Raw genomic sequence first — 13,150 nt, forward strand, 5'->3', positions numbered from 1 at the left:
AATGGAAAACTGCATCCTGTCTTTTGTAGTACAAAGTTCCTCTACAGAACTGCCTACTTTCCTTTCTCTGCACAGACCACTCACTCTGGGTAAGTGGTCTGGGAAAAGTAAGTAAAGGTTACAGTGGTTATTTCTCTATTATATAGCTACTCCAGTGCTTCTCAAATTTATTTGAAAGTAAATCTGCATTACTTTCCTGCCACTCATAAATATTGATAGGTACTGTTTGGTTAGATAAATAATTAAGACAATCAATTTCACTTTAGAAGCCATCTGAAGTTGCATTGTCTAGTCATCAGCTAATAAATACTGGCCTGCTGTGTTTGGCAGTGTCTTAAGAAATCCAAGGATGGGGGCACTTCAGATTTAATACAGTGTGCTTCTATTACTCTGGTTTAACTTCCTATGTATATGTTTTCATCAGCTGGTAGGGGGAATGCTTATTCTTTAGCGCTGTTATTTGGAGTACTGCCTGTCATCAAGGGCAGCCAGTTTAGAGAAATGTAGGTGCCCCCTGCAAGGAAAGCAAGTGGGTTCCTAAGTTCTGTAACAGTGAAGAGGATGGGACAGAAATGTGTCCCTTGTCAACTACTGCTCTTCCAAGGGCTTTCCCTGAACTGCAGAAATCCACACAGCTCAAGAGGTGGCACACGAATGGGCATTTTGTCATCATTCATGTATTACTCCAGAGTGTGACAATATGGGACTTTATATGTCACCTGTTCTATAACGCCTCTGCATACTTTTGCTCTGCCTTTAATATAAAATAACTGACTTGTTTTTTACTGGGGAAAATAAGTATGGACCATCTTATGCACCTCATCTTGTTCCCTGTGGTAGTTTGACAGCATATCCGTAACGTCTGCTGTCTGTTAGAAAATAGGCTTATACTTGTCACTTTCAATCTCCTATGTATGCTATAAAATGGGAAGGGCTGAGTCTGTTACACTGGGCATAAACTTTCATTGAATGAATGCAGTATTGATCCCAGTAACTTTTGCTCAGATAAACAGTTCTCTACAGAAACATCGGCCTCATTGTGAGCTCTGTAGAGATGGAGAATCTCCCACTCCCTTGCAACTGTGCTTTCATTGCTAGGCTATGGATTTTGTTTTTATATGAATTCATCGGTTTTTAACTTCTAGCCATTGACCATGGAGATTTGTTCTGGGATATGTTTCTTGATGTGGCCTCATGTTTCTTCTGGCCATTCTTCTGACTGGAGCCCTGATGAAATTTCCAGTGGTGGACACCAGTTGCAGAGGTAGACCTGCAAGTGCAAAGTTCTTCTCCTATCTGGAATTTGGCCACAATGATGTGCAGAAATGCACTTTGCATTTTCATACATCAAACCTGGGCTTATTTTTCTTAACACAGAGATTTCAAAACATGAAAAAAGGACCACAGGCTTGGGGTGCGATGTTTTGGAAACACGTCGAGAAGTTAGTTACAAGAGGCTTGCTTTTAGAAATTGTTGAGCTCTTAATTGCAGAAAATGAATTTGCCTTTGGGTTGTCACACATGATGTACATTAGACAAACAGTTTATCGGTAATTTATTTGTAGAACCAGAAAAATTTTAGGAAGACATGCAATTTTATTGATCTAGTCACTAAAAAGAAATATGACCCAGTGCTATTCATGTAAGTTTCTGCTCTTTGCATTGACATACATTTTTCTTCATCCCCTTATTGATAATATTCCAGTTTTCATGGGTAAGTTGACATTGCTATAGAATTTTGAAAAATTAAAGAACTTTTAGAATAGTTAATTGAAATGAAAGGATCTTTTTCTTACTAAGAAAACTTGGAAAAAACTCTTGCAGACACATTTGCCCCTATTCCAGTTACAGCCTTCCTTGAATTGGACTGAAGCAGAGTTCTGATGTTCAGCTCAGGTCAGCTCTGAGAAAATGTCATTTCTCAGCTGAACTGCTGTCTTCAGAAAATAAATACGCCCCCAGCTATTTTGTGATGTAAAAGAAATATGTATCTTTTTGTTTGCCCAGTGAAAGTTTTAATTAATTAGCATCAGATGGTTCTTCTTCCAAAATAAATAAACAAATAAATAAAAAGACAAAAACACCTTCCCATTTTAAAAGAGTATTTAGATTAAAGGTAAAATAGTTTGTGCAAATCATCTTGTCAGTCTTCTATATCAAAGTCAAATTTTATATTTTACTTTGACATTGAGTTTTGAATTTGATTCCAAAATATTTTTTAACCTTTGCTACCTTGCCAAAAGCTCCCTCAGACCTGTGTTTTGTGTTTGAAGGAGAGCAAAATGATGTACTTACTTCAGGAATGTCTTTTGTAAATCAGGAGGGTTTTACTGTGATTAAATTTTCTGTCTGAAGATGTGCTGTAGAGGTAATATCCACTGTAATTTGAGGTTAGTTTACTTGCAACCGCTTTCCTACCAGAATACAGCCAAATGGGAGTTTCCTTTGTTTACTGGAAAGCTGAGGCTTTGGTAGGTTAGAGCAGGATTCGGGTTATTTCATTACTTTTAATGTTTCTGAGCAAATCTGAATGGCATGATAAGGACAAAAATATGTGTCCAGAATGCCAAATATAAGAGACGAAGATTGAAGAATTTGGAAGAAAGGAACTGTAAGCAGAAACACCACAGAAGATGGAGGCAGCAAGAGAGGGGTGGTGAACATCAGTGGCAATGACAGCGCAAAGCCCCGTGGTGAGCAGCACATCAATGCCTACCCCACCAGCCCCACCGTGCCACCTCATCCCACCTAATGAGCTTTGGAGCATGCTGCTGATCTTTGCTGCCCTTGATGCAGCCAGGGGACAAAAAGAGATGGGAATAGTGGAAAGCCTGTCTTTCCCACACTGATAGGTACACCCCTGTGTGCTGGCCAAATTTTTCTAAAACCTGAATTCAGAGCTCCAGCCTACATCTGTTTAAATACCACAGTTGTGACTTTGGGCAAAAGAGCTGGCTTCATCTTTCCTTTTGGAAAAGGGAAGGTAGAAATTGTGCAATGCCTGCAGGGCTCTGGGAGCAAACTGTGTTTACTTTTCAAAATAACCATGAAGTTTATGCATGAGTCTCCCCTCCCCATAACTCACTCTGGTTCTTCTCCCCATGGCATCTCCTTGGCCACCTTCCTTCTGCAGCCTTTTTTGCTGATTCTTGTCCACTTCATAGCTGCTGCGATAGTCTTATCCATCTGGGTCACCTTTCTCTGCCTCTGAGACAACTGTTTTTTTGTTCTATCTGATGACAGTAGGAAATTCAGGAGAGAGAACAGGAGGGAGCAACTGCCTCTTGTCATTTCTTGTGTCTGCTCCTACAGGGGGCTCTAGCAAGAGTAAGAGCAATTACGTGTAAAGTACTGACTAAATCTTATCAATACAAGATGAAGCATGCTAAATGAAACACATTTAGGATAATTTTGCTGCCAAACGCTAAGAAGTGTTTGTATTTGATCTTCATCTATCTACCTATCTATCTACCTATCTATCTACCTTTTATTTTTCAGAACTGTAGCCAGTTTTGGGCAAATTTTCTTGGGCATATCATTCCTGTTTTATGATATAGTACAGCCCTTCTGCCAATTTTAATGCCTTTGATATAAAGATGAGAGGCAAGACTTTTAAACACAGAAGTACATTTTCACAGAGTAATTCAAGTATAGATACCATTTCCAACACGTCTATTATGAGTGACCTCTGGTGTTTTCCAAATCTTTCTTGTTGGATTCATCCACAGCTTTTTCATCAAAATATTCTTTTTCCGCTTAATTGTGTACATCTGCATCTGGCTACGTGTAGTTATATCTATTCCAATGTTGGTTTTCAGTTTTGGAGGAAATAAAACTTTATTAAAAGTGTTTTATTCCTTTCCCTGTAAATTTGAAAAGGTGGTGCACTGAGTTCTGCATGCAGTGAGGTGACAGACATGTATTGTTACAGACATAAACACTTTTCAAATGAGTATGAAGGAAAGCATTGTCTTCACTGTCAATATAGTGCGAGACTGATTGTATTTTAATTTGATGTTTGCCACTTGCATGTCTCATAAAAAGCACTAAACACCAAACCAGGAAAGAAAGAAAAACAAATCCCTGACTTCTTGCCCTGTCATAACAGAGCTGGAGCTATTTCAGGAACAAGCTGGATTGGTTTTCCTTGGGACTTAAAAATATACGAGAGACTGTGGTCTCCAAGAAAGAATCGAATGAAATGAAAAGCCAGCACTGGAAGAGAGAGAAAGACCCTTCCCAGATGCTGTGTTGTTTTTCACCGGGTTGCGCTTGAGCAGAAATTGGGAACATGGCATTCCACCCACTGTGATAGTTTCTCCTGTGGCAAGTTGCAAGCCCACACCTCCCAGGGAGAAGAAAGTCCTGAAGACTAAGGAAAATTGATTCCTGAGAGCAGTATCTTTGTTAGGGAAGAACGATATAATAAAGCAGAGTGTTCCCATTGTCAGCCATTGCTAACAGTGCTGTATCGTCATATGCTTCCCCTGGGAAGGGCTGATAAGTATGTATCAACAGCATTGGGTCTGGAGAATTGTCTTTTCCCTCCAGTAAGTGAAGAACAAACTCAGGATGGCTACCAGCAGGTTGGGGTAGTCTCTCCTACTCCTAATAGTGCTACCAATAAGCTTTTTCTTGTTAACAAAAGTAACAGAAGTGTATTCCTTAAGCTTCCTTCACATTGCTTGAATGTTAAATCCTTCACTAGAAAGTAGTTTTTTTTTTTCTTTTTTTTTTCCACTTTTTCTATAATTACCTGGGCAAAACCTAGGCTCAGGCTCTTCCTCCTTCTCCCAATATGGGTAAAATGCTGCTGAAAGAGAGAGGGTAGTGCTCTATCTGGAGTAGGATACTCGTGTTGCAGGCCCAAGGTTGTAGTTCTTGTTCAACTGAGTATGCCATTATCTTGTCCCCAGCTGGTGGTCACCTGAGGTACTCTAACTACCTCCTTTCACCACGGATGGCGTGGTAGTAGCCGAGAGAAGAGGAAGGGAGTGCTTGCATATGGCAAGATCTGTTAACAGAGACATCCACAACATGAATGATGATGGCATATCATGCACATAAGCTATATGGTTTGTTGAATACATCAAAACCAGAGGATCATGCATTTTTTTTCTTTATTCCATGAGAATGTAAAACCACTTATTTTATAAGCTCAGGTGGGTTATGTCTCAAGCTAAACTTTCAATGCATTCAGATTGTAAACCTTCTGAACTTGGGAAGTCTGAAGGCCTGATGTCGACTTGTCTTCATCTTGTTGTGATGCTCTGAACTCCCAGTCATGGGTCTGGAGCCCATTTTAATAGGCACTTTATAAATATAGAATAAAGAACTTCTATGTTTAAAACAATAGATGGATACAGTCTGATCAGGAATACAAGGAGATGATATACCTTAGCTTTATAAGCAGTCATAATAGCATTGCCACTTCTTTTTTGTGTTAGCAAAAAACAGCTTAAGGAAGAATTTGAAGGATGATAAGGAAGTAACTATCAATCTGTGCTCTAATTATAAGCATTCAACACAAAACCACAGTACTGTTTCATTCTAGTGGTTTGGGTTGTCCGGTGACTGGAAGATAAACATATTTGTTTTGTCCAGAGCTTTCCTAAAATCAGAGACTGTATTCCAGACATTGTGTTTAGCTACGTGGTGTTTCAACTGAGAGATTCCTGACATAAGAAGGCAGGTTTGTGATAAAAACTGTTTTTTCTTTTGCTTAGGCAGTTGATGACTGATTCTGTAGTAATCTGTTTTTCAACCTGACTCAAAGCCTGCTGATTCCAACGAATTGGGGTTAGACCCTAAGCTCTGCTCCGTCTCCCAAGAACACACTGAGAGTGTGCTCAGTTATGCGCTGTGAAAGATAAGTAGGGACATAAAGCGGTCTATTTCTCAGTATAGTTTTCCATTGATTAACCACCAGTTTTCTTTAAGAATTTGATTAAGAATTGAAATTAAGAAATCCAAGAAAAAAAATCCACGTCCAAATCTATTTTTTTGGTGGGGAAGGCAAAAGTCTTGGGGAAGAAAAGGCGTTTGCCTTTGACAAGATCTCAAAACAGGAAAATTGCCAGGATTTGTTTTTCCATTTCATTTTTTTTTTTTTTTAATCAGATGGAGTGCACATGGGTCGGTTTCACTGGAAATAATATTCCAGTAGAAAAACAGCATAAAAATTAGATTATTTAGAGTTATGGGTTTACAGAAGACAGTAAAAAAATGTCTAAACACCAAATATGCCAATAATAGCACCGCAGTATGAATCGTCCAAAAGCAAACTCCAAATCCTGCCTAAATATCCCACATCACTAAGTCTAACAAGCTGTTTCAAAACTAACTGTGCCTGGGCTATTTAATGGAAACAGTAACAGTGCCCTGCAACAAACCTTGCTGGGTACCAGACACAATGCTACAGATACAAGACTGCTGGTCTATGTCTGGTACATTTGTACAGCTGTTGAATACAGATATTCCATTAGTTCATTTTTTAAGAAGGAAAACTTATTTTTAACTTCTGCAAATATTATAGGGACATTATTTTTTAAGAAATGACAAGTTGTGAGACTGTGGATATTGCCTTGGTTTGGATGCTACATGGGCTTTCATTCTGAACAGAAACCACTCCAGAGCAGAGTCAGTACAGCTTTGTCCTGCACAATGTAAGTGCATAGGAGGAACACACCTTCTCTCCTTGATGACAAGAAATTTTATAATCTCAGAGTTGCTGGATTAGCAGTCTTGCCTTATGCTCAAAGCTGATTTGCCTCCTGATTGACAGACCTGGGGGGTCTCAATGTTCTTCTGTGAGTCTGCCTGAGCCTGCACCACTGGGACAATGAACAGGTGGAGGGAGATTTAAGCTTGTCTTCATACTCCTTGCTCTTGCCAGCCAAAAGTCTTGCTTCTGTTGCAGTGTTGTTAGTATGGAGCAGCTAACATCAAGGAAGATTTCGATTAGATATAAAGAAGAAATTCTTTACTATGACAGCAGTGGGGCACTGGATTAGGTTGCCCAGAGAAGCTGTGGATGCCCCATCCCTGGAGGTGTTCAAGGACAGGCTGGATGGGGCTTTGAGCAACCTGGTCTGATGGGAGATGTGGCAGGGGTTTGGAAATGGATGATCTTTAAGGTCCATTCCAACACAAACCATTCTATTATTCTATGTAAAGGATGAAGTTTAAGAAAACAAGGGGGAGGACACCTCACATTTCACTTGTGTGAACAATCTGTGTTACTTATGGAGAACTGAAATGGAGATGGTTGGTGTGGGTAGGCTGGGAGACTAAATGCTGATAAACTAAAAGTTGGTAAATCAGACTGAAAGGAAAGAAGAACAGGGAGATTTGAGATGTCACAATAGGGAAACATTGCAGCAAAGAGATCAGACAGGAAAGGTGCATTTTGTAATTGGCCAAATGGAATAAACCTTCATTTTTAAGTTGGAATGAGCTGGGACTGTAGGTCAAATGAAGTGCAGAGGGTAAGGCAACAACCAACCAGTGGCTCAGGCTGTTGAAGATGAGTTCAGCCCTCGTGAATGGAGGGTTTTTGTGAAAGCAAGAGAAGAGAAAGGCAGGAACAAAAACCAGAGATGAAGCTGCAGAAGCAATCCAATGGAGAACAGAAAACAGAATGACCAAGAAAGGAGATGAAAACTGAACAAAGGGCAGCTCAAGAGAAAAGAAGGAGTGGAGAAAGGGGACTGAGAAGGGCTGGCAGCAACAGGAATGGGAGAGTATATACCCAAGACAGTCTGAGAAAGTTCAGCTGCAAAACTGAAAGGCTTTGAAAAAAATGTCTTTCCAAAGATAATTTTTTTGGAATATTGTTAGCTTCAGTCAAAATTACAGGTTTTTGACTTGAAGACATATATTTCACCTTCCTCAAATAGTGATCTGGCTTGGAAGTATGAACATCATTTAACACGCTGATGTTTTGATGAAAAGGCAGAGTTGGGACACATACTGTGATGGATTTCTCAAGACAAGACAGGCTTCAGTGAGCCCCCTTTGAAGATTTTATTTAAAATTTTATCTAAGGGAGGTCACAATGAACATGTGCAATCACAATGTGCAATCCCAAATTATAAGGCATATATATATTTAAGTAAGATGAAGTTGACAAGGCTGTACTTCATCTTTAATAGCTGAATATTTAATGTATTTTCTGAGTTTCAAATCTTTTGGTTTGTGTCTTCAACAAATAGAAAACTGTTTATCTTGCAAGGATAGCAATACATGGTGGCTTTCTGATATTTCTTTAAGGAACTGAATGACTGCCCTGGGTATTCTTACTTTACAGAATCACTTCTGTGGGAAAATATGCATCAGGAAATAATACTTTGCAAAGCTGGATACATAACCTTGGCCTGCTGCTCTTTTTTCTTTTTGATTTGTTTGATTTTTTTTTGTTATTCTTTTCAGTCCCATTTATGTTATTTTCCCTTTCCTTTTCCATTCTTTTCAAATTTTGCTGCCCTTGTTTTTTAAAGTGTATAAACAGAGATGGAAGATCTGGGTTCCAGTTGTTAGTTTCATTTATCAAAATGTACAACTGTAGTTGAGAGTCCCGAAGGACATACTTGAAATCAAACCTCTGAAATGGTTTTAAGAAATTTTTAGTTAACTCCTTGAAATTTGTGTGGCTATGACAGTAGATTTCTCTTGTGGTATCAAGCAATTGGCATGGCACCCTGCAGAAAATAAAACCAATTAATAGATGGATTTCCATTAAAATAAAATGAAAAAATAACACCGCAAACTTTAAATAACAGCGGTACTTCATAAAGTATTGTTTAGAGGTCCTCATACAAATTAAATAACTTTATAATGGGTGAAGACACCAACTCCTTTCCCCCTTAAAACCCCAAATGTAGGTTACCTTGGTCCAGGAATTTGCCTGTCTTAGAAATCAAAATATCCTGCCACAATCTATCACTGGAAAGTGATGAGACAATGATTCCTAAAAAAATACTCTATGATACACCACAAATTTGAATATCTTAGTTATTTATTTAAGATCATTTTCTTTCTGTTTCCATCTAAAGCTTGGTTTAGAGGCACACATAAAATTAGAAAAATATTTGTCTTCAACTCCCTTAGTTTAAATCAGATTCTGTGGATGAAATGCAAGCCCCATGTGGGAGCTTTCTGGTTTCTTCTGAGGAATGAGATGTGTTTTTAGGAATCTTCTGGGTTTGGAAGAAAAAAATATCACCTTTCCTTTTCAGAAGAGTATTTAAATCTAGTATTTCTAACAAGGAATCTAGGCTACAGACTTCTGCACAATTATCTCTTTTAGTTTACTTTTGCAGATTCATATATGTGCACATTCCCTAGCTCTTCCTCCTGATGGACAGTGTGAGAACATCTGGTGCCACGGCTAATGAAGTAACATGAAAATTGCTGTCAAGATAAATGATGAATAACCATCCTTCTGTACTATGTATATGTATATGGTTCTAATAGGAAATGAAGTTATAGAAGTTGTTATATACACAAAGGATTTTTGTCTTACATCACATTAGATTTCTTTACCATTTTTCCTTGGCTTCAGTCATTCTACATTCTCTGCACACTAGGCCAGCTTCATCCTCTGGTGTCATTTAATAAAAACTTGAGTTTCCACAAGGGCTGAAACTGGATGGTGATCAGTCAGGTGGTGTGTATTAATATCCCACTCAAAGGCTGGAAGAAATGGAAGACAAACACAAAACCAAAAGAGGGACCAAAGAGTTTACTTCATAGTGTTGACAGGTCAGACTGCCTCATCTCAGTTTCTTCATCTGTTGAAAGTGTTCCAAATACATTTTAAATGCAACAAAAGTTATGATGACACTCAGTGGCCTAGAAGAATGAAGCCAGCTAAATAAGAACACAAAAAAATGATTGGAGTACTGCAGAAGTGGTGAAAAAAACAGTAAGACCACTGTGGATTTTTATCAGAAACAGATGGTTCTCTTCAGAGAGTGAAGTGACCAAGTTGAATCAGCATTAGAATTTGTAGGCGAAATGCTCTGGGGTCTAATGAGAAACAGTTCTTCTAAATGAGCAATGTCATCATCAATTTTAACCCATCCTGAAAAGATCTGTTCTATGGTGCACAACTAGGGTTTCTTTTCTTTTTCTTTTTTCTTTTTCTTTTTTTTTTTTTTGTTTCCCCTTTTCTTTTTTATCCTTTTTTCTCTTTTTTTTTTCTCATTTTTTTCCTTCCCCTTTTTTCCCCTTTCCTCTTTTTCCCCTTCCCCTTCCCCTTTCTCTCTTTCCCTTTTTTAGCAGACTTTCCTTTTTTTAGCAGACAGTATTCTCTTTGCCAAACTCATGGGATCCTTGGAGTCAAATTCAAGACTGTCAGTGAAGAATCTAGACTCCTTGTTCAGTATTTGGGGAAAAACAAGAAGAGAAGTCATGAAGAGAATGACCATGGCTGAGTTTACAACTCGGTGTTCCTAACCAGTGAAGAGCTATCTGAAGCTGATGAAAGAGCTGAGCTTCCAAACCAATGCTCTAAGGAAGTACCTCCACTTGCCTAGGAGTGCTACCCACATGAGGAGTGCCATCCTCTTCTATACCTTTCTTCTCAAGACTTAGCTGACAGCAGCTTCCCCAGAATCCAGTAATTTCCCTTGTTGCCTCAGGTACTTCTTGTTCATCTCTCTCATAGCACCCCTCCAGTTATCTTCTCTTCTGAGCTGCTGAAGGGCAGCTCATTTTGCTGTGCAAGTTGTGCTGTTGTGCTCTTTTATGAAAAAGATAGCTGGTGGGAGCACAGCTGTAAATAGCTAGGGCCATCACCTGGACCAGGGCATCTCTGACCAGGGCTGTTTCCACATTTAAACTAACACCTGATTAAAGTGTTGTTCCAACAAGCAGGGGAAGAAGGGGAGCTTGAATCATGTTTTATTTCCCCCACTCAGTTCTGAGTAAATTTTGGGGATACTTTACTCTTGCCTAGGATCCTCTGGAAGTTTGGTAGCTTCTAGCAGGTTGGATGCTATTGTGAATGTTGGGTAGCTCCAGCTAGGCTACTGTACAGACAGAAACTATAGTTAGGCTCATAATGCATGCATAGGTCATGTATTGTTCATGTACAGTAAATGCAGTGCTGGTGGCATATTTCACACCGTCTATGCATATGTGTTATCCAAATGCACTGCTTAGTAATGTAATGGAAACCTTGCTAATTATCATGGTGTTCCAAAATTGGCATCTTAGTTCTTCATAATCCTGAAAAAGCATAGCAGATTTTGTGGTTGTTTGGTCCCAAGACTGGTTCTACATTTTGCAGCTTCACAAAATTTTACATAAACAAGGGACAACAGTGACCATCAGGTTAGTTCTACTACATCATATATCCTAACACCCTGCTTGTCACTGATTTTCAGGGAAAAAAAAAATCATTTTATTACTGTGATTTGTGTTCATTCTTCCTATGTTGATCACCTTGCATTTGGTGGGATTAAATTGTGTTTTCATCCAAATTGGTCTAACTGTTTTGCCTCCCCGCCCCCCCATTTGTCATTTTACCAACTATATGTACATATTATATGTATATATATATATGTATGTATATATGTATATATTAGTTCATGTTGAAAGATAGAGATTAATGTTAAGACTAGAACAAATTCTTGCTCATTTTCTGGAGTTACTTTCTTCGATCTCTGAGAAGTTGTTTTTTATTTTTTCCTTTTTCTCTTGATGCATTTAGATACCAACATGCTGATTGATGTAAGGGTATGAATAAAATAGGCTAGTATTACGAAATACACCATATGGACATTGTTTTTAATATTCTTAAACTTTGGAAATTTAAGACATGCACTATTTTATGTAGGAATCATTTCCAGATACTGAAGAAAAGTGTTAGTTTTCTCAGAAATATTCAAGAAAAGTTGCCTTTTATATAACTGTGAAAAAATGTGCTGTTATGTGCAGAAATCTTTAAGAAAAGTGCCAATTTATATGTCTTTTTTGCCTAATATTCCTACAATGGTATTTATTTTCTTAAAGAAAAGAGCCAATAGGTCTGCCTTGCCCAGAAATATTTATTTGAAAGCCCATTTTGAAAAGTAAATATGTTGATTGAATCAATACATTAAATTCATTGAAGAAATAACAAGTTCAAAAGTTAATAATTATTATGATGATGATAATAAATTCCAAAACAATGTAGCTGTCATTAAAATTTAGATTCCAGGGAAAAGTTAGAGCTCATCAAATGAGAAAAGACTGATTTGTACAAACTGTGAGAAAAAAGCAGTACCCTAGGATTAATTTTATGTGCTATGTTATTCATCATTATTTGGATGTCCACATGGAATGGGTGAAAATATTTACAATTCATGAAAAACGAAAGATTTTTGGACATGATTTTTTCACTTGAAGATTCATAATGAAAGTGAACTTTACTTTTTCATCAGTATCTAGATTTAAACCTTTGTCACTGATTCAGCAATTAGAAGCAATGCCATATGGTTTGAGTGGCCAATCACACAGCACAAATAACAACAACAAAGTGGTCAGAGTGAACATCTGGTGAACATCCTGAATCTGCAGATGATTCTGATTATTCTATGAATATTTATGGATAAAAAACAATTTAATAATGAGCTAATCCCCTAGTCCATAAACTGTTCACTGTGAAACAAAATAATTATATATGTAATCATATTATTTCAGACAAGTAATTTAATCAGTTCAAATTTAAAGTACTTCTGGTTACAACAGGCTTTTCCCTCTGCTGGATTCTCCATCTTTCTGAATCTGGAATCTGCCAAAAGATTTTTAAATCGTGTTTAGATTTTGCTATATTTTATTCACAGACAATGGAGTACTGAAAAAAAAACAAAGAAAATGTGTCACTGTGTTCAGAATATATCTCATAGACATCAGAATGTAGAAAATATTTTAGGACATCAAAACACAATTTTACATACGTTAAAGTGTGTAATAAATGAAGGAGTAGGTGAATTTACAGGAATTCAGTATTTATTAAAGACTGATAAACATACTTAAAAGATTTAGTTCAGTGTACTTAAAACTTTCAGTAATTCCAAATGCAGAAAACTTGACCGTATAGAAAGAATGACTGAATATTGATAAAAGTTCTTCAATAATCCCATAGTAGAAAACTGCAGAAAAG

This window comes from Cygnus olor, chromosome 3 (genome assembly GCF_009769625.2).
Source record: "Cygnus olor isolate bCygOlo1 chromosome 3, bCygOlo1.pri.v2, whole genome shotgun sequence".
NCBI lineage: Eukaryota > Metazoa > Chordata > Aves > Anseriformes > Anatidae > Cygnus > Cygnus olor.